The sequence below is a fragment of the Marmota monax genome, unplaced genomic scaffold (genome assembly GCF_021218885.2).
Source record: "Marmota monax isolate L192 unplaced genomic scaffold, Marmota_monax_Labrador192_F-V1.1 WCK01_AAM20220418_F8-fsc00047, whole genome shotgun sequence".
Taxonomy (NCBI): domain Eukaryota; kingdom Metazoa; phylum Chordata; class Mammalia; order Rodentia; family Sciuridae; genus Marmota; species Marmota monax.
Window position 1 is genome coordinate 3062962 of NW_026692072.1, and position 22408 is coordinate 3085369.

Consider the following 22408-nt stretch of genomic DNA (forward strand, 5'->3'; position numbering starts at 1 on the left):
ACTCTCCTGTTGGTATGCCTAGATAAGGCCTTATCCAATTTATGTCTCCTAATAACTTTTGAAAGTCGTTAAGTGATTTGAGTTGATCTACTCGTATTTGAATTTTGGGTGGACGGACCATGGTTGAGGATAATAAAACCCCTAAATAATTAATTGGAAGATTTAATTGTACTTTATCTATTGGTATCTCTAGATTATAATTTTTTAATAAATTTGTAAGTGTGGCATAACATTCTAGCAATGTGTTTTTATCTTTATGTGCCAATAACACATCATCCATATAGTGAAATATTTGTAGTTCAGGATTTTGATTTCTAAGTGGCTGGATTGCTTTGTTAACATAAATTTGACACATAGTTGGACTATTAGCCATCCCTTGAGGGAGTACTTTCCATTCATATCTCTGATCAGGACCTTCATGATTTAGTGCAGGGATAGTAAATGCAAAATGTGGACTATCCTCGGGATGAATTGGAATTGAAAAAAAAAACAATCTTTAATATCTATAGCTAAAACATACCAGGTTTTTGGTAAAGCAGACAATTGGGGAATCCCTGATTGAGCAGGTCCCATAATAACCATCTCATTATTAATGGCTCTTAAATCTTGTAATAATCTCCATTTACCAGATTTCTTTTTAATGACAAAAATGGGAGTATTATGGGGAGATACGGAAGGTTGTATATGTCCCTCCACTAATTGTTGTTTGACCAGGTCATGGGCTATTTGTATCTTTTCTTTAGTCAGGGGCCACTGAGGAACCCACACTGGTCTTTCTGATTTCCAAGTAATTTTGATTGTCTCAGTGGCCCTTTCTGAAAACCCAATCCATGTCTATTTGTTTCTTGATCTATTTGAATTGGTGCTGTCATACCTTGTTCTTGTTCTCTTAATCTTTCTTCTTTCCTAAAGCCTTGTCTAGCCCTAGTAGTGGGCGCATTAGGATTGATGTTATTTGTTAATGTCAAACCTAATTGATCTAGGACATCTCGTCCCCATAAATTTATAGGAAGATGATCCAATACATAGGGCTGTATAGTTCCTTCACATCCTTCAGGATCCTTCCAATCTAATACCATTGCACTTCTATGGGGATTAGTTGCCACTCCTAGGCCTCGAAGCGTTTGAGTGGCTTGTTGTAATGGCCAATGTTTCGGCCATTCTTGATGAGATATGATGCTAAGGTCTGCACCTGTATCAAGTAGCCCATTAAAGTCATGTCCTTGAATATTTAGTTTTAGCATTGGGCGAGAATCTAGATTTAAAGACAGCATAGCCCAATCTACACCTGTGGAGCCTAATCCCCTGGAACCTCTTTCTACAGTACGACTGGAAAATTTATCATGTAGGCTGGGTATTATTAATAACTGTGCTATTCTATCTCCTGGTGAAATTACTGATATACCTCTTGGAGAACTAGCTATAATTTTTATTTCACCTTCATAATCGGGATCAATTACCCCAGGACTTATCATAAGTCCTTTTAGTGTTGAAGAACTGCGTCCCAATAATAAGCCTACTGTTCCTTGGGGAAGAGGTCCTTTTACTCCTGTGGGAATGATTTGAACTCCCATCTCTGGAGTTAGTACTGCTCTGGCAGAGGCGCAGATGTCCAACCCTGCGTTCCCTCTAGTTTGTCTGATGAGGGATTTAATGGATAATGTGTCCTGGGCACTACCTTGATGGTGTTGCTGGGTTCCTCCACTGCCCCGTATATTTGTGGTTTTGGGCCCCGGAGCATTGGGCCCTCCAGTCCGTTTTTTGGTGATGGAGCCTGATGTCTTTCTCCACGATATCGTGGGTAAACACTTGGTCCTTGTCTGTTTTTTGATAACGGAATACCCTCTATGGTGGTTTGAGAACGGCATTCATTAGCCCAATGTTTCCCTCTACGGCATCGTGGGCAAATACCCGGTATTCTATTCCTTTGATACCTAGCCTTGTTAAACCCTCCTCCTATGGGGCAACTCCTTTTAAAATGTCCTGTTTGATCACAATTATAGCATGTTTTTGGCCTGGCATCTAAAGCCTGTTGTACTGCTGCTAAGACTTGCCCTTGTTCATTAATGTCTCTACATAATTTAATATATGTGTTTAAATCTTCATGTTTCCATGGTCTGATGACCTCTCTGCAGCAACGATTTACTTGGTCATAAGCCAGTTGTTTTATAAATGGCATTGCCTGTTCTGTATCTCCAAATACTCTAGATGCTGTCTGAATAAGCCTATCTACAAATTCAGCGTAAGGTTCATTAGCTCCTTGTATTACCTTAGATAATTGTCCTTGTAAATCTCCATGCCCCTGTAAAGTTTTCCATGCCTTAATTGCATCTACAGCAATTTGTGCATATACGCCAGGATCATATTCAATTTGTTGCCGTTGACCCTCATAAGGTCCTTTTCCTAATAACATATCTAGATTTCTTTGAGGGTAACCTGCTGCTGCATTTCGCCTAGCTGTCTCCATGCAAAATTCCTCATTGGCAACCTTCCATAACAAATATTGTCCTCCATTTAGCACAGATCGACACATGTTAGCCCAATCTGCTGGCATCATGTCTAAGTTGGTAATGGATTCGACCATGCTCACAGTGAAGGGTGCTTGCGGCCCGTAGGTTGTTACAGCCTCCTTTAATTGCTTCACTGTTTTGAAATCTAAAGCACGGTGAATTCGTTGCCCTCCTGCCTGCTCAAGTACAGGGCATGCTAATCTTTGGGGTCCTGCCTCAGGATTCCGTCCATCAACTACGGGAGTTGAGGGCCGCTCAGCTGTAGATGGAGCTGTTGGTTGAATTACGCCCTCTGGTGATAGAACGGGGTTAGTAGCAGCCTCCTGTTGTAATTCCCCGCCTGATGGTTGTTTTTCCTCTAAGCTTTCTTTCTTCAAATCTTCCTCTGTCTGACTAGCTTGAGAGACCTTCTCTTTCGCTTGACCTAACATGTTTTCTACCATAGTCTGGACCTCTAACAATTTACTTAACAGTCTTTCGGTTTGTTTTTTACTAGTTTCTAATCTACTATAAAGGTAACGCAACCCAATAAGATAGCATAAAACAAAACCGAAACAGAATGAAACAAAAACCGAACAAAGAATAGTTGTATCAATTTTCTCTTTCTCAGGGCCGAACAACTTCAAACCTTGAGCCAACCATTTTTCCCAGTTTGCCTGAGAAAATTCTAGGGATAGGCAGCTTGAAACAAAAACAAGATAAATCAAAACGAGAACACATTGTTTTTTGAAATGGTCACCCATTTTGTTGCCTTCCCTCAGGGGCGAGCAATTTTACTCACCTCCAAGCTTCAGGCGTTCCCCGTGCGGGCCGCCAGTTGCCGCAGTCTGGCTGGGCACAAAATCACGAGCCACTCAAGCAGGAACAAAGTTTATTTTTTGAAACTGCCACCAATGTCTGGTACGCACCCGGGAAGATTTTTCCACCCACGCGGCCTCCTCTCGGACCGCCGAGAGAGCTCCTCCCCCGGAACTCCCTCCTACTGTACTTCCCCAACCAATGGGAACTCTCCAGGAGTCCCGTAGCCGGCCTAGGTGAACAGCAGGAGTCCAATATCCATATGAATGTAAATCTTAACATAATCATATCATCTCAATGGCTAGCTGGCGTCACCTTTCGACCAAAAATGCCATGCATCATATACTTGGCTCTTAGCAGCAATGCAGACAGGTTATTTATTTATACCGGCTTTGGCCAGTCATTGGTTGAAGGGCACTAAGGTGGTAGTAGTGATGGTGTTAATTGCTGGACACTTCCAGCTTGCATTGAACATGGGCAGAGTGGACATTGGGTAGTTGAAGACAGCTCCTAGGTGATGAGATCTAGATACTGGTCATTGAAAGACAGGCTGATGTGCCCTGCCCTGGTACCACCCGAGAGGATATGGGCAGGGAACCAACAGTATCACTTACACTGAGAAAGAGAAGGAGAAGGGAGCTCTGAAAGCAACAATTGAGTTTAGGGAAGGCCCAGCTGTCGGGACAAGGTTAAGGGCTTTAAGAGTTTCCTGACTCATTTTGTTTAGGGCTAGTCCCCTCCTCAGGTGTGGCTGCTTGGCATTTCTCTTTTTAGTGCATACCTTAAATAGGCAGGAAAAGAAACACATACCCTGTTTTGGTGATGTAGCTAACACCAAGAAGACATCTTTGCAACTTCAGGCATGCATCTCTGTCTTGGATGGGGCAGGGCTGGGAAGTAAATATCTTAGTGGAGAGGCCTGTTGCTTAGCCCCTAATGGGCCCAGCCAGAGAAGCATAAACTTCTCTGCTGGACCCCCTTTTGAGGTGGTAGGCTATGTTGGGTGGAATTTTATATTGCCTTAGTAAATCCTCTGAAGTTAAAATAAAAGATCTAGGGAGGATTTATTATTTTTATGAAAGTTCTAGGGCATTAAGAACCACAGTTCTATATATAGATGACCTTGTTTAGGATTTTGCTTTTTTTTCTGGGCTGAGGAGAAATGGGATCTTTGGGTGAAAATGGACATGGCAGTCTCTCCGGGTAGCTTTTAGTGGTGGATAGTGATGGGTACCCATTCATCTCCCTCCTTCTCTCTGTTTTCCAGTCAACTGAGATATAGACATAAGAAGACAAAATATCAAGAATAGTAAATGATCAGAAACCACCTGGATGCTTATTAATAAGGGGAAGATTTTAAAAATTGTGGTACTTCCATAAGTTGGAATACCATGTAGCTATAAAAAAGAGAACGAAGATACTCTCCCTGAGAATTGACAGGGAAAGAGCACCAAGAAAATGATCAGGAGTGGGGGGATGTCCTATGTATACACCTAGTTTGGAAGGAATCACCATAAAATGCCACTAGGGCTTGAGGGTGGGAACAAGGTAGACGGGACCTTGAGAAGGAGGGGACTTTTGACTGAATACCACTTTCTGGAAACATGCAAGTATGTTGCTGCATATATCTACAGATCTTGAAAAGACTCAAAGAGGGGAAAACAGAAGAGGATGGCTTAACATAGTTCCTTTGCTCCTCATGCCCAAAGTTACCCGGATGTCTTTTATTGTGATGTTGGGAAAGGGAGAAGGAAAGGGGTAGAGAGGAAGAGCTAAGAGGGTACCAGTGGGAGGTCAGAGGTGGGGTGCTCTCTCTGCAGGTGGAGATCGCCATCTGCATCTGCTAAACACATCATTGGTGTGCTCACCACATCACACTCAACATATGTGCTTTACACCAAGAAGGGGCTCGGAAAGATGCGGCTGAGGTCTGAGCCAGTCTGCTGTTGTACCATCTGTCTGGTCAGTCCCTTTATTGCCACCCCCTTGGGAGGCCAGGCAGGGCGATGGGTACAAGCATGGATCCCTGAGTCAGCTCAAGCCCTGGCTCTGTGGCTTGCTGGCTACAGGGCTTGAGTACCTAATGCATCTTCTTTAAGCCTCAGTTTTCTCACTCGTTAACACAGAAATAACACTAGTGCTCATCCTTCTCTGTTAGGAAGTGCACCAGAGTACACAGGACAATGTCAGGTCCATCATAGATGCCCAGTAGATTTTAGTGCTTATTTATTACTTGAATAGTAATTTCTGTGGACCAAAGTACAGACCCTGACTCTTTACACTTAGGATGTACCAGGTCTATGGTCTCTCCACGGAAGCAGGCCAACCTGCCCTTGCTGACCCCCTGGCTGACCTAACAGTGACATTTCTATTTCAGCCTCTGAGGGCTCAGTGAGGGGATCTCCAAAGGAGCTCTTCTGCTGGCAGATGTGTCCTGCGGGATTCCAGAGGCAATGCCAGATGTTGGTGTGCAGCTGTGCCCACAGATCACCCTGACAGTGTGTATTCCCTGCATAATTGCTAAATAAATGGCTTAACATTTGCAAAAATGGCTCTAAAAGTTAATGATTCTTCTAAGAGGAGAAATCTCTTCCCACCTCCAACCACACCAGATTGCTGGCTCTCAGTCCTCTCTGCCTTGTGGAAAGACGCCATGGGCCCAGATTCCAACCCAATCAAGCAATTTACTTGGAATTCCATTTATGATGATTGTATCTTGGTTGAGACAAGCAAGAGTAAAGCTGGTATTGGCCGGATTACTGGGGGATTCTCCAATCTTACTGCTGTTATGTGTTTACTGTGTTGAGAAAGAAGTTGTAGGCTGCACCAATATGCAGGGTTCAAAGAGTTCAAGGAGAGTTTTTCAAGTTTTATAAATGTTGCACATAAAATCTGGGTGTGTGGTGTGCACCTGTAGTCCCAGCTACTTGGAGGCTGAGGGAAGAGGGTTGCTTCAGCCCAGGATTCAAGGCCAGCCTAGGCAACACAGAAAGAGCCTGTCTAAAAGGGGGGAGGAGGAGGAGAGGGAGGGAGACGGGGAAGGGAAGGGGGAGGGGAAAGTAAGTTTAATACACCAAGGAAGGTTCTATCCTGGTCCCTGTGTTCTGGCCAGAGACATGCTTTTCTGCGCTGTGTAAACAAAATGACTGTCTCCTTTGGAAGTAGCAGATGAGCCAATGACAAGCAAGCCTATTCTTCAGATGTGATCAGGCAGGGGAGGCAGAGAGGCACCAATAAGGCAGACAGGGAGCCAATAAGTCCAAGTTCATCTCCAGTGTCTTTTCCTGTTAGAAAAATACAAAGACCTCTCAGAACAGGGGTCCAGGAGCAGCCAAGCTGTAGCCTTCATCTGCTTTGTCAGTCAGATCTGCCTTGAGGAGGAAGAAGGGGAAGTAGGGGAAGGGAGGGGAAGATGCTGTGATTACTGCATGGACCGGACAGGGGTGTGTCACGGTACAGACTGTGGCCCCCAAAGCCGTGTTGCCTGAGTTCAAGCCCCAGCTATGCTCTTTATAAGCAGTGTTGTGGTTTCTTTTTTGGAGGAAAAAGATTTTTTTAAAAAAATTACAATTATTAGTGCATATTAATTATACAAAACAATGGGATTCATTGTGACAATGTCATTCATGCATATAATGCATGATCTGATCATAGCCACCTCTTTGGCCCCTCCCTCTCCTCCAGTCACTTTCCTCTTGCCTAACAGTCGCTCTTCTATTTTTTTTTAGATTCCACATATGAGAGAGAACATATGGTACTTATTTTTTGAGACTGGCTTATCTTACTTAATATGACGATTCAGTGCCACCCCTTTTCCCGCAAATGATATGATTTCATTCTTTTTTATGGCTAAATAATATTTCATAGTGTGTATATACCACATTTTCTTTAGCAGTCTGTGTGGTTGGACTGCAATTTCCTTTCTATAAAATGGTGATCATAACAGCACCTGCTTGGAAATGAGATTGTGAGGGTTAGATGAGCTCTTACAGGTAAATTCCCAGTTCATACTAAGAAGTACAGAAGGTTCATTTCAAATAACCAGAAAAGAGTCCTTTTTTGTTTTTTAAATTATCTTTTAAGTTAAAAAGTACTTAATTTTTAAGTATTGAAGAGTTCTTAATTCAATGGAATCAAGTAGTTGGCATGAAGGGGCTGAAGTAAGTTCCCTGTAAATTACTTATGTAACTTGGACAAGAGGCTAGTGGGTCACCCAAGCCTGGGCTCCTGCACCCACACGAGCAGTCTCTGGTTCTGCCTCACGGCTGTCCAGATCTAGGACAACTCACTAAAAGTCACCCTCAGACAATGTCACACATCCGTGGGCAAGAGGGACCTCACTTGCAGCATTCTGGGGAGTTGGGAGGAAGGGACAGAGAGGGGGTATACTGCAGGCGCGCGCAGGAGCACAGGGTCGAATTGCTCACCACTGCAAACACTTGAGCATCTCCCGGGGTTCCCTTCTCTCCCAAGCCCCACTTGGCTGTGCTCTGAGGGTTTCCCTCCACGCCCTTTCCCCCAGTCAGCTGAGCAGCTGGCCCTGCCCCAGCTCTGAGTCCCAGTCTTGCTCCACCCAACCCTCAGAACCTCCGCAGCCCAAGGTAGACAACACTCATGGGTGCCTAAGAGGGGGCCTCAAAGCGCCTGCAGACATCCTAAGCGCCTACTGTTATTTACTAACTCTGCAAGCTCGGGTAAGTTGTTTTACCTCTCTGAGTCTCAGATCAGTCATCCAAAAAAAGTACTGTTATTAAGTTATTCGGAAGACAAAGTAAAATCATGTCCAGAAAAGAGAGCAGTTCCTGGCATATAATAGGTCTGTAATGCCTGCTTTGTGAATAAATAAGTAGCCCAATCCCTCATGTAAATGGGATTTCTGCTAGTAGAAAATGGGTTTTGGTAACTTTTTATGATATAAGACACCATGGGGTATAAAAGAATGAAGAGAGAGGGATGGAGACGGTGTTGGGAACTTCTACAACCAACTTTATCACTCTAAGTGTTAATTTCCTCCATCATAAAATGGGGATAATAACAGTACTTATTTATAGCTAGTAGGAAAATTAAATGAGATAGTGCATGTAATAACAGAGCCTGATCCAATTGGAGACTTTAAAAAACCCTAGCCACTATTCAAAGTTTATGCACTGAGTTGAACTATTAGAATATGAAAGTAAATTTTTCTTCTTTCCTAGTATAAAATTCAAGTTCACAAGATTTAGATGTATTTAAGAAATCCTCATATTATTTTAGTGAAGGCTTTAGTCAAGGCAGAAATTATTTAATTTAAGCTAATAGCTTTGGCTTTAGAAGTCTAGAACCACTACACAATCCATAAACTTACTAATAGTTCTCTTTTGATATTTAGTTTAGGAAATCTCAACCTCTTTTCTGGCTGTTAGCTTTGTAGTGGGTTTTCTTTCATCCACAACACACTCAGAATTAATTTGGAGTATGAGCTAATAGCCCAGCACTCTGGTCAGTGTTCCCTTTGATTTTGTGTAAATTGTGAGCAATTGGCCATATTCAACAAGCAACTAGTTATGAAGAGAGAATATGCATGAGTAGAGTTTAAGGCTGGGATCAAATAAGGCTTGCAACAAATTTAATGTGACACTGTAAAGGATATGCAAAATCAGTACTGCACCGTGCGGTAATGAGACGTAAATGCAGTTCACAGACAGGACAGTAGTTGCCTTGCTCAAGACAAGTCCTTCTGGGAGGAAGGCGGTGAGCCTGTCAGGAGAAAGCAGCTTTGGGGCTCTTCAGAATTTTCCAGAATCCAGAGCATCTAAATGCCTCTCTTTGCCAATAGAACCTGAGAGACCAGGAGGCTTGTTGCTTAGGACAACAACATGACAAAATGAGTCTCCTCCTGGTCATTACGGGGGATTGATTATAAGGGAAGTTTGTTACTCTAGACCAGGAATTGGCCAACTTTTCTACAAAGGGCCAGATAGCAAATATTTTAGCCACTGAGGGTCATAGGACTTGTGTTGCAACTACCTGCCATTGTAGGGCAAAAGCTGCTACAGAGGACGGGTACACAAATGGGTCTAGCTGTGTTCCAATAAAACTTTATGGAAACAGGAGATGGGCCAAACTTGGCTCACGGGCTATAGTTTGCTGGGTTCTGGTCTAGACTAAGGCTCTGGGTGGGAAACTGGTGAAGGGGAGGATGCAAACCACTTTCCAGAAGCAGACTTGTATCTGGGTTGATGGGTGAAATAGGGCCATGGGAAGTTGGTGCAGGGTACCTTCACACCTTCTTTGTCTCTTCCCTTCCATCACAGGGTTTGGCTGTCTTAATGTTTCATTAAGCAAAGAGTTGGAGATGTATTATAGAATGGAGAAGAGTAGGAAAAACTAGTGGGGTAAGGTTTAAACCACAGATTTCCCTTGATTTAGCTGTGTGACCTGAGGCAAGTCATTTCTCCCTCTCTGAGTCCATCTGTAAAATTGAGATCATAGAACCTGTTTCATAGAATGGTATGGATCAAATGAACTTCATTATATGAACTGTTTATTTTATACTAAATGGTGGAGATGGGATATCTTTAAGTCTATGTGCAATTTAAGGAAAGCTCAAAGCCTCTTTAGGATTTATAAATCATATAGATTAATAAACTTATATAAATCATATAGATTTACCATTCTGGTTTCTGGTGGTGCAAATTTACTCTCCCTACGGAGTAATGAGTTTGCCCACTCTCTCATGTGCTTATTAGCTATTGATAGCCTCTTTTGTGTCATGTCTGTATGGGTACAAGTCTTAATGAGTTGCAGAAGCTCTTTCTCCAGGCTGGAAATGAGACGTTTAGCTGTGAGAAGTGTTTTCTGGTAAACAGAAGTCCCTGATTTTAATACGGTTCTCCTTATCTATCTTTGCTTTAAAGTCAGTGATTCAAGCAAATTCTTTGCTACTGTTTAAATCACATTGTTTGTAATACTTCATACCAGTATGTGCCATTGGATTCATTGGCTAATTTTTTTTTCCCCATTCTGAGATTTGGGGAATCTAGAAAACTCCACCATTTTCATTTGAGTTTGTCATCAACACACCTGGGAGGAGGGATGCACGGAGCAGTTACCAGTTGTGAATCATCGTGGGCACTGGGGTGGGGTTCAGTGTCATCTATTTGTTCATCTCACATTTCACTGAAAGTGGGGATGATGGTATCAGAGACAGAAGCAGAGGGGGAGATTGGGGTGGGCATAAGTCAGCACTGGGACAGGATTTCAGGGGAGAGGTGAAGAGGATTAGCGAAATGGGAGTTTGAGCAGCTTGCAGTACAGCCAGAGAAGGTTTCTGGATTTCTGGAAAAGGGGAGAGCAATCGAGAGGGGGTGGATAATAGGATAAGCTCAAGAGATGGGGAGGAAAATAGAAGAGAAGGTTTTAACTACATGGCTAATGTCAGAAGCTCAAATATAGCAAAGAAAGGTGTTCATGGGGGCTTGGCCCTATGAGATCAGGTTTCCTTGACTTTTCCTATTTTATTTTTACTAGTAAGGTTTTAATGGTCTGAGTCACATAGCAACGGTTTTTTGATAATAGAGACACTTCATATCTATCATATTCCTCTCCTGATGGGGAATAAAATGGGCTATTGACTCTTGGATAGGTACTCTATGAAAGAATGAAAGGAACAGAAGCAGAGGCAAGCCCCATGGAGAGGATATATTCCTTGTCAAGACTGTGAAACTGGTTCAGCCTACAGCATCCCTTGTCTTGGAAGTATCTGTTTAGGTCATGTTAGGAGGCTTGTTATATCAGACAGAACTCTTGATTGCAAGTGGCCCAATGTGAAGGCTTCAACAATCAAAGGAAGTTTTTGACTCAAGTGACTGACTGAAAGGTCTAAAGTGGGTGCTGCCTTAAATGAGGCCTTCTCTGCCAGCTCAAGTGGTGTCACCAGGGACTGGGGCTTTCTTTCCTCTGCCGCCTTCATCCTTTGCTTATCTCTATGAAGCATCCCCATCCCCTGACAGCTCCCAGCTCCCTCCCAGGACAGCAGTAGCTGAAGGAACTGTAGTTCTCATCCCACATTGTCCACCGGAAGGGGAGGACCCTTCTGCAGTATTTCCTGCTAAAGTGCTAGGATTCGCAACCTCTCATTGGCTCACTGGGTCATGTGACACCGCTTATCCAATCACATGGCCAGGAGTCTGAGTTCCGTTAATTGTATTGGACAGCTCAGAATCCAAGGGGATCTGGCTGTAGACTCAGGCCTGCCCCAATCGCATGGCTTCTCCAATAAAAAAGGGTGCTGATGCTGGGGAAGCACCAAACAGTGGCCATTATACCTGGCAAGGAAGCTTGGACCGTCAGGGAAAGCATGTACCAAGAGTAGCTGATGATATAGGAGCCAAAGGCCAACAAAGTGACCGCAGCTTCCTGAGGTCACTCCTGGGGTCAGGAGACCTGGCTAGACTCTGGCTCCGGAGCCTAACAGTTAAGTTACCCCAAATTTCTAGGTCTCAGACTCCCTCTCTTATGAATGTGAAAATGATTTTAGTCCTCTCCTTATTAGAGGAATGATGAGAGAATATTTTCCGAAAAACTTTGGATAATATAAAAATGTATGAATGTACAGTGTTCTTACTGTGAAATACGCTAACAGGTATTACCAAATCTGCAGCGTTTTTCATTTAAAGTTGGGCTTCTGAAGCTCATATTGTGCAAAGTTATGATCCTAGTATTGATTATGACAAAAGTACTAACCACTACCAACTGCTCAGGGCTTATTATGTGCCGTCACTGTTCCAGGTATTTTTCATGAATTTCATTTACTCTTTTTAAGTATCCTCATCAGTTAAGCACCATCAATATCCCCGTTTTACAAATGAGGAAACTAAACCACAGAAGAGTGAAATAATTTATCCAACATCACCCAGCTAGCCATGGCAGAGCAAAGCTTCAAATTCAGGCAGCCTGTCTCTAGAACCTGAACTCTGAACCACCATATTATTCATAGCTATAAGTGTTGAATCTACTTCTCTGCAAGTCAAAATATGAAGCCAAATTTACCTCTGCCCCTTTGGGCACCAATAGGTCTAGTTAATGCAAAATTCCTTTATGGAATCATTAGCCATGAAAATAAACACCTAAATAGAAGCATATTTTATTGTGTTAGTACTTTTTCTTTGGTGACTATAGCTTTTGAGGTATGGGTATGTGGACCCACCAAGACAAAAGCACATCATTTGTGGGATTAGAGCTCATAGAGTAGAAAGAATTTAGAGTCAGAAAACCAAAATCATAGGTGCTGCTCAATCCATTTCCTGCTATAACATTCAACATTTCTATTTCCATTTGTAAGAAAGAGAGAGAGAGAGAGAGAGTGAGAGTCAGAGAGTCTATTCCAGAGTGAACACTGGAGTCAAAGTCAGATGCTGCATAGAACATTCCTTCAAGAGCTGTCAATCACTGTACACAAAACTAAAGCATTTATTAATTTTCTTATAACAAATGTTTCCAGAGAACATTTGTTCTATCAATGAATTATGTTCCAAAGGAACAACATTTACTATCCATCTGTATTTCCATGGGGTTATGCCCTTTAATTTCTTTGGCATCAGGCCCTCTAACTGGAATGATTTCCTTCTATGGAGCTGTCTGGCACAATTGTCAGTATGAGCCAATGTGTTGCTTTAACGACTTCTGGGTACACACCTTAAATGAGCACATACCTAGTGCTTCCTGGTGGTCCTTGAGGGATAATACCAAGGCTCTACAAGAGCATAGGGCCCCAGATCCTGTGTAATGTCACCATTGGATTCATCCCCTGGTATAAATATTTGATTTCTATAAAACCACATGATGTGTCCTATATTCCATGGTGTATTGGTGTTCCATAGTGTGTAGGGGGATTTGGTTTGCTTTACCATTTAATATTGATTTATTTTCTATTCTGGTAAAAGAATTCCTCAGAATGGTTTGGATGGGTTTAACCCAGTGCTGTGCTAAATGAAGCACCTGAGAGCCAACTGTTAAATAAATACAACTCAGTAGTCAACTTGAATGATTAAAAATTAAATTATATGAATGTACGATTTGCATGCTAAGGCCAAAAGTAATAAATATTGAAAGTTAATTGTTCCCTATTTTTTACAGCATTTTGATATCATCTGCTTTGGGGGGGTTATTTTGTCTATTGTAGGTTAATGGTGAAAATACTGAGTACATGTGTTCTCCTATGCTTTGTGTTCAGTGACATTAGGCAACTTACTTGAAATCTCCCAACTTTGTGTTCAGTGACATTAGGCGACTTACTTGAAATCAGCCATGGGACTTGCGTTTACACTTGATTCAGCAAATGTAGCAAGCAGGGACTCCTCCACTCCCCAGAATCCAGGCTGTTCACCTCTGCCAGCAAAGCACTGGTCTCCTCTACTTTAATCTCCTGGGGGGAGTCTGATTGGTTTCAACCAACCAGTGAGTCCTATGTCACTGTACACAGCAAAAGGCTCATTATGGCCAATGGGGCTGTGACCCAAACTTTTGTTTGCCCGTGGGAGGGATGAAGCTGGGCGATGTTGGTTTGGAGTTGGTCAGTCATTTGCCATGTAGAGGACAGCCCTAGAATCACACATGGAGGAAAACAGGGAAGCTGAGAGATGGGGACTGGGATTTAGAATGTCATCTGAGCCTGGCGATCAACCTGCACCTGGCTTTTCATCTGTCTACGTCAGGGACTGCCAGACTCATCCTGCAAAGCACTGGATCCTCAGTGCTTCTGCCTTCAGAGGCCCTGCTGTTTCTTTCACAGCTTCTCATTTCCCATTGGAGCAGACGGAGCCTTTGGCTAGACAGAAACCAAGGGGCCTGGCTGTGAGCCAGTCAGCTGTTTACAAGGCAGGCAGTGGGCAGGATTTGGTTCAGGACCAATAGTTTGCAGATCCTCAATAAGACATTAGATTCTTTTTTTTTTTTTAAGCATATTTTGCTTAGGTTTTCTAATGTATGACTGAAAAAAAGCCTTTATTGCAAAAGGGTTTTAAAAAGGGTGAACCACAGACATTGAATGTAAATTTTTTCAGAAATTTATTGTCAAAATAAACTACAACCAAAGTTCGAATTCTCCCCAGAGAGAGTCTGATGGTGATAGCTCAGGTCACATGTCCAGGGGAGGGGGACTTAGCAGTCCTTCCAAGTCTGTGAGCAGGAGGGTAGGGATTGTTCTATAGGAAAGATGAAGAGCTATTACCAGATAAACATGGAACACTGCATTGAGAAGGGAAGAAGTTCCCAAATCGAGCATATTCGTCAGCCACCCTACCCATGCTGTTCATCAAATACACCGTTAGGTGTTTGAAAAAAGTTCCAGTTGACAGCAGACCCATGTCCTGGTTGTACCTCTGCTGTTTTGTCTTGGGCGAGATCCAAAGTTTCTCTGGGACTTAGTTCTTTAAGTACAAAAGGAAATTGATGAACTCAGTATCATAGGGCCCTTTGAGCACCAACTTCTGTCCGTTCTTTCCATATATCCTTCATCTTGCCTATTAATCTCTAAAATTTAATACCCTGTGCCCTGCAGTTCACCTTTTTGCATAATCAGTAGCTGTGGGACCTCCCCTATGTTCTGACTTTCTGTGGGTAAGAATTTTCTCAGCTAGTATCAGCCTTACCTTGCAAGGCTGTGTGAGGATTAGTGTTAGATTGGTTCAGAGTGGGGACTTTGGACCTTCATGAGCAGGACTCAATCTTCGTTTAGTCCTTTTCATGCCGTGCAACATTGAACAGATTATTTATACTCTTGGAATCATTGTTTCTTCCTCTGCAAAATGGAGACATTTATAGAGTCCTCTTTGTGGAATTATTGTATGGATTAAATGAGGTATTGAATAGAATATGCTTAGTACAGAGCCTGTCATTCAACACCCTGTAAAGAATAACTGTGGAAGCTGGATGCCATGGCGTGTGTCTATAATCCCAGCAGCTCCGGAGGCTGAGACAGGAAGATCGCAAGTTCAAAGCCAGCCTCAGCAAATTAGCAGGGCCCTAAGCAACCCATTGAGACCTGTCTCTAAATAAAATACAAAATAGGGATGGGGATATAGCTCAGTGCCTCTGAGTTGAATCCCTGGTACCCATCCCCCCAAAAAGAATAACTGTGTAGTGTAATTGCTTGTAATGATTTTATTTGGTTTCTAGAATAGGCTCTGTAGGGGTTCCTCCTTTTTTTTAATGTTCTTACTGTGGAATTTTTCAAAATAATTCCTTGGGCTTTCATGCTTTTAGTTGTTTTTCTAAAATTATTAAGTAATATACAGATATTTTTTAAAAGATTTGATTTTTGAACAACTACAGTAGGATGTTTTAGCTATAGTAACAAATTTAAGTAAGAAAGAATATTTATTTGCTCACTTAACTGCAAAGACATCTAAATTTAATATGCACTCAACAATGTCCTCAAAGATTATTGTCTTCTCTCTACCCTCTGCCTTCTATGAGACCATTTCTTGGTTGTACCTTCTCAACTCATGACCAAGGATGGTAGTCAATAGACCCAGGGCTCCCTGCTTCTCTTGCACATCCTATAAAGAGGAAGAGATCTCTCCCAGTAGCCTTCTCAGAAGAACAGGAAAGTTTCTTTCCCAGAAATCTTGAGCAAATGTGTTTCCAAGTCTCACTGGCCCATATTAGATCATGAACCTGTTCCTGAAAAAAATTATGCCCACAGAGGCTGAGCATCACTAATGTGCTTCAACTAATCTGGACCCACCTCTGAAGCTGGCTGGTGGTCCATGCGACCAGCCCTAGATGCAGGGAGACTGTCCCCAAGGGAACAGTCCGTGCCTGGACAGGGGCAGCAATGCATCACTAGGGACCACCACCTCTGCTTTAATCCTGTGTTGTTTATAAGTCCCTGTATTCATCTGCTCAGTCTGCCACAAACAACTGCTGAAGCCACCAAAGGATGGCTTAAACAACAGAAATTCATTTTCTCAGCACCCTGGGTCCAGAAGTTCAAAATTGGGGTGTCTGCAGGGTTGGTTTCTTCTGGGGCATCTCTCCTTGGCTCATGGATGGGCATCTTCTCTGTGTGTCTTCACCTGGTCCGGGTCTGTCTGTGTCCTAATCTCTTTTTGTAAGAACACCAATCATATTGGGCAAGGACCCACCAACTCAACTACATTTTATCTTAATTACCTCGTTAAAGGTCTGTCTTCAAATATAGTCACTTTCTGAGGTACTGGGGCTTGGGGCTTCAACAGGAATTTTGAGGGGACACAATGCACCTTTAGCAGCCCCCCACCTCCAAGCCTACCTCTCAGAATAACTACTTGTAATGGTTTGATACACATCTAAGTTCATAATTGTGCCAAAAACATTCTTTGAAATGAACCTACACTGACTTTGATGCAGAGATTAAGGCAATATCGATGAGGTCTCTCCACAGACAGGAAATCTTGTATAGGTTCGACAGTTTTATCCTAGAAAGATTGTAAAGCTGCCAGTAATTTGGGGTGTCTGTTTTTTAAGTATCTCATTTAAATATTCACACAATTGTACCCAACATAAATTCTTGATGAATCCCAGAAAGGAGTTCGTAATAAATATAACACAAGAAAACTGAACATTTTAACTTACAGGTTAGAGTGAACTGTGGCAGATGCTATTTTAATCTGCCTTGCTTATTCTGGTTACACTGCTTTTGGTTTCTTGGGGAATTCTTTCTCTACTCCATGTGATTTTTGAATATGTGCCAGTCAAAATATTGCCCACTGCCACACACACCTCTAGCTTCCCAATAAGATTGATGGTGTGACCCAACCTAACCATCTTTGGGGCATGGTAATAAGTTAAAGGATTGGATATGTGGCCAAAGTTAGAACTTGTCCAGTGTCAGGAATTGTAGAAGAGTGACCCTCCTGTTGTAGGTTAAATTGCGTTCCCCCTAAGATGTGTTGAAATTCTAATCCCTTGTACCTATATATATGATCTCATCTGGAAGTAGGGTCTTTGTAGATATTCTCTAATTAAGATGAGTTCATATGATTCTTATGCTATGGTTTGAATATGGATAATATCTCCCAAAAGTCCATGTGGTGAAGGCTTGGTCTCCAAAGTGGTGCTATTGAGAGGTGGTAGGACTTTTTAATAGGTGGAGCCTAATGTGAGGTCTTTAGGTCATTGTAGGCATGTCCTCAAAGGGGATTGTGGGATCCTGGTCTTTCCTCTTCTGGTCTCTTCTCTATTTCCTGACTCTTGATCTAAGCATCTTGTTCTGCCATACGTTGCCACAAATATGTGCTACCTTCTGCAGGGGCCCAGAGATATAGAGATGGCTCATCTTGGACTGGAACCTCTAGAACATGAACCAAAATAAACCTTTTCTCTTTGTAAGTTTATTGCCCAAGGTATTTCATTATAGTATTGCAAGACTGACTAACACAATTGAAATGGGCCCTATTCCAATATGACTAGTATCTTTATAAGAAGTTGAAAGAAGACAAAGAGAAACATGAGGAAGATGCCATGTGAGGATGGAAACAGAGATTGATGGATGTGATACTGTAAGCCAAGTGGAGCCTTAATGCTAAGGAACAGCAAGGACTGCTGGCAACACCAGAAGCTAAGAGAAAGACATGGGTTAGTGTCTGTCCTAGAGCCTTCAGAGTGCATGTTCCTGTGGACAACTTGACTTCAGACTTCTAACCTTGAGAATTACAAGTTTATGGTATTTGTTATAGAAGCTCTCAGATGCTAATATGCTTCCGATTCTTTGGACACACAGTTGGCAGTGGCTAAGGATTCTGGGTGGCTGCCTGTGCAGAAGGGGAAAAACAAGAGATAAAAAGAGATGAGATATAGACCAGTAGAAAGTGAGTTGTTCTGGTACTGCTGAACCCCAGTTCTAATCTTTTGGCCTGCTTCCTGTAGCAGTTCTTCCTGTGGCACCAATTAACCTGTCTCAGAGTTTTCTAACCAGGTCACCAATGGAAATAAATTCATTATCCTGAGACCAGTTCCTTCAGACTGGGCTAAGGTGGGAAGCCTACTTCCAGTTGCAACCACGGTCAGTTAAATTTGAGATCATCCCTGTGAGCTCTTACACAGTACCATTTTTTGTGTGTTCCAAGACATGAAAAAGATGCGAAGTGCCAACTTATCTCCACAGCCTTCCTACTGTTATGAACCCATAGTTCCTGTTTTTGCTGACATTTTATTGACCTGGATTTCCAACATTTGCAATTCAAAAAATCCCAGTTTCTTCAGTATGATCAGCTACAAATATGTTAAGCATTTGGAGTATGTCTGCTAAAAATTATTGAGGCTGAAGTTTCAGATACTGATAATACTGTGTATTGGCGAGAGTGCACAGCAACTGAAAGTCTTGTATGATACTTAGTATAAAAATTAGTACTTTGGAAATCCACATGATAGTTACTGTAAAGTTAACCAATTATTTCGCTATTAGTTATAGACCCAAGAGAAATGAATGTATATGTCCATAAAAAGACTTACCAGTTTAGAGAAGAATTATTCCTAATAATTGATGACTTGGAACAGCTCAAATGCTCCAGCAACCAGTAATGGATAAGTGAATTATTATATATTTACATAATATTTTTATATAATTAATAGAAAAGAATGAATCATGGAAATAGATGAATCAAGATACAGATGAATCAGAGATACAAAGGGTAGACTGTGCAATCCCATTTATGTGATGTTCCAGAAGAGCACACCCTTGTCAATTTTTATGCCTGTCAAAGTGGGGAGTGGGCAGTGGAAGGTGGGTGGGTGAAAACCCCATGAGATGCTGGAAACACACCCTTACTCTATGCCAGGAGTCTTAGTTTCTGGTACAGACATATATGTATGTAAAACTCAAAGATAGACTCTTAAAATGAGTACATCTAGGGGAATCATCACAGAAGTAAAAAAAATTAGGGGAAGATGATACATTCTGAATTTGCAAAACACAATATTTAATATCAAAAATCTTAATCTATTCTTTCTAAATGTATCTGAAACAAATGCACACTTTTAGATTTTAAACAACGTAGAAAACTAAAATGTAGAAAATAAGTCATCCATATTCTATTCCAGAAAACTGCTATTGACTTTTGAGATATATTTTTTGTTCTCTTTTAATAAAACATTCTCTTCTCATGTCAATAAAGCATTCTCTTCTCATGTTAATAATAATATTCTCTTCTCATGTTAATAAAAGTCTGATTATAGTGTACCAATTACTTTGTAACTATTTTTTAATCTTTTGTATACATTTTTTACTATATATATATATATATATGTAAAAACAATATTGGTAAATATTCTTCAACAACATCATTTTGCATGTTGGCATAATACAGCTTGTATTCCTTTACCATAAACCATAAAACCAGTTTCTGATAGTTTTGATGATTGCTTTTCATGTTTTGACGTTGTAACCCTCTCTGGAGTAATAAATATTCATTTATTTTGCCTCATACATGTCCAGGTCTTAGGGTAGATTCCTGTGAATCAATTGTTGAGGTTTGCACAAATGCCAACGTTTACTTCCCTCTTTTTTTAAATTAAGAGATAAATATTTTTATTACTTTTGATGTGTATTCTAAATTTCTTCCCAAACTATGGCAACAATATCTGCCTTTTAATTTTTTTCCTTACTTAACTTCTCAAATATGCAAAATTCGATAGTATTATGAACCCCCACATAACTATTGTCCAGCTTTAATAATTATCAACCTTTTTTGTTCTTTTAAAAAACATTTTTAGTTGTAGATGGACATGATACCTGTATTTGATTTATTTATTTTTATGTGATGCTGAGGATTGAACTCATGCGTGAGAGGTAAGCACTCCACCATTGAGCTACAACCCCCACCTCACATATTTGATTCTGATTTAATTTCCATCTCCCCTCCACCAAAATACACCATTATTTTCTTTTCTGGTCCATTTAAGGCCAATTGCAAATGTTTTTCACCCATGAATACTTCAGTGTTGTCTTCAATACAAAAGGACAAACACACACACAGACATATTGTCACTGTCACACACAAATTGACAACGATCCATGAATGTGCCCTAACGGAATCTTCTAATACTGAGTCCATATTCAGTTTTCCCACATTTTCTCCAAAAAGCTTTACCACTTGCTTTATTGGAATCTGGATGCAAACAAACATTGCATGTGGCTTGCCCCCTCTATCTAACAGTTCCCCTCTTCCTCCCTTCTTTCCTCACCTCCTCCCCAACAGTTCTATTTATTTGAGCACCCTGAGTCAGCTATTTGTCCTATAGAAGGGCCCATGTGGCACCCTTGTGGTATCCTTATCCTGTTCCCCCTTTCTCACCCCCCCACACACCCACAGGCTGCATTATATTGTTTTGGTTAAAGTTGCTAAGCTCTTAGAACAACTTTAAATGGCCCCTGCAAAGATCATGACTATGTAAAGAATCTAAACCATTCTAAAGAGCCTAATGAAATGTCAGGATAAGTGGTTGTTCAAACCTCGCCCAAGAGGGGCAATAAAAATAAAACCCTGTTATTGCATCGGAGTGGATTCTTCTGAGGCCTTGGGAGATGAAGTACAAAGTGCTGGGAGCCTCGGAGCCAAGTGGAGCGGGAAAGAGATTTCACTCCCTGTTCACTTAGCTCACAGAGAAACGTGACTCAGGGAAACAGAATTTGGGGCTCCTGTAACACCATATTAGGGGAAGGACAGGAGAAAAGGGCACTTACTGCAAGTCAACTTGACTTTTAGGGAAGATAAATGGACCCTTGGGAATATAGATGGGAGGTCTGATAGTTTGTGACAATGTCTGTTTAGGTGATTTCTTATCCCAGTGTCAAATTCTTAACTTCAGTGACAGGAGTTAATCTTCTGTGGTTGCAAAATTCCTGGAGAGGGGATCTGTGAGCACTGAGTTCCTTTGGGAATCTCTGCTTCCAGGTAGCTATGGGTGGCTCAGGAAGAAAGACTCTTCAGAGTGGTATAGTTTGGACCTCTTCATTTGCCTCATCTGAAACTTGCCTACAAGTTTTACAGATAAGGAGCCAAGTGATTTGATTGCTCCATATCTCATGGAGCATGTCTCCCTGTCTTGGGAAAGGTCAGAGCAGCTGCACAGGAGGCAGAGGTGCAGGTGGGAGCAGCGGAGTCCCTGCAGTCACTCTCCACGTGGTGCAAGCAATCAGGCCTTCAATGAAAGGCATCCATGGAAGTCAAAGAAAAAGAAAGATGAATGGTTGGAGCAGACTGTAAACCCATTTGTTCAAAGTCCAGAGTGCAACTTCTCCAGAAGCTTTCTACACATTGGACTCTAAGTGTGCTCAGACGATAAAATTAGGATGCCAGTGGTAATGTCGCAAGAACAATTATTTCCTGGAGCAGGGCACAGGAGACAAGGTGTTCTGGTGAACTTTCTGAATGGCCCAAACTGTGTGATAAATGCTTTGAAGTAATATGAAGTTGTACAGCTTCAGCTTCCAGGGTTTGGGGGAAAGGGCAGTTCTAGTTCTCAGTGATGGGAGGAAAAAAAAATGGAAACATTAATTACTGACAAACTGAGTAAGATGGAAAGATCCCATTTTCAAAGAGTCCAAAATGGCTCAGACAATGAACAGGACTAGAGTCTGATGTTATGCAAGGTGAGTTTTCCAGTGAACATTTCTCTCTACAATTGCTCCCATTTTGATCCAAGATAATCAAAGTAAGTCTAGCCTTATTAAATTTGCATAAGTGCCACAAAATGGTAATTATCCACACAAGTCTTTTAAAGTTTGCTTTTATTGGAATCTCAGGACTTTTTTAAGAGCCTCTTGAGGATAGGAAGCCAAAGCCCAGAACTTGCCTTCACACTTACCTTGTAATTATCTGTAGATTTAGGTGAATTCCTCTCTTCTTGAGGTCCTCAAAATAATCCTAAATTTTCTTAAACTTCCCAGAAATGACCTTCATTACTCATCTGGAAGGCTGAGAACCCTGTAATGCAAGCGCCAGGCTGGTTTTTTAGAGAGGGCTTTGTAAGCATTGGCTCCAGAAACTCTGTTCCTTAAAACAGGTCGTATTTGACTCCCTGCACATCATCCTCAAATATGGCAATGCAGTTAAAGCTGTGGCAATACAACAGATGTC

At 41.7% G+C, this 22408-nt stretch overlaps 1 protein-coding gene across 3 annotated transcripts in view; it reads left to right on the forward strand.

Moving 5' to 3' along the window:
• Prr5l (proline rich 5 like) overlaps window positions 1-22408 on the forward strand; it is a 157566-nt gene that overhangs the window by 12832 nt on the left and 122326 nt on the right. The window contains exon 1 of one of the 3 annotated variants that reach the window (XM_058583357.1): window positions 7733-8002. The exons of the other annotated variants lie outside the window; for them this stretch is intronic. The gene's annotated coding sequence lies outside the window, so the exon portion shown is untranslated. Of the gene's footprint in view, window positions 1-7732; window positions 8003-22408 lie in introns of those variants that run through there. 3 annotated transcript variants of the gene reach the window in all.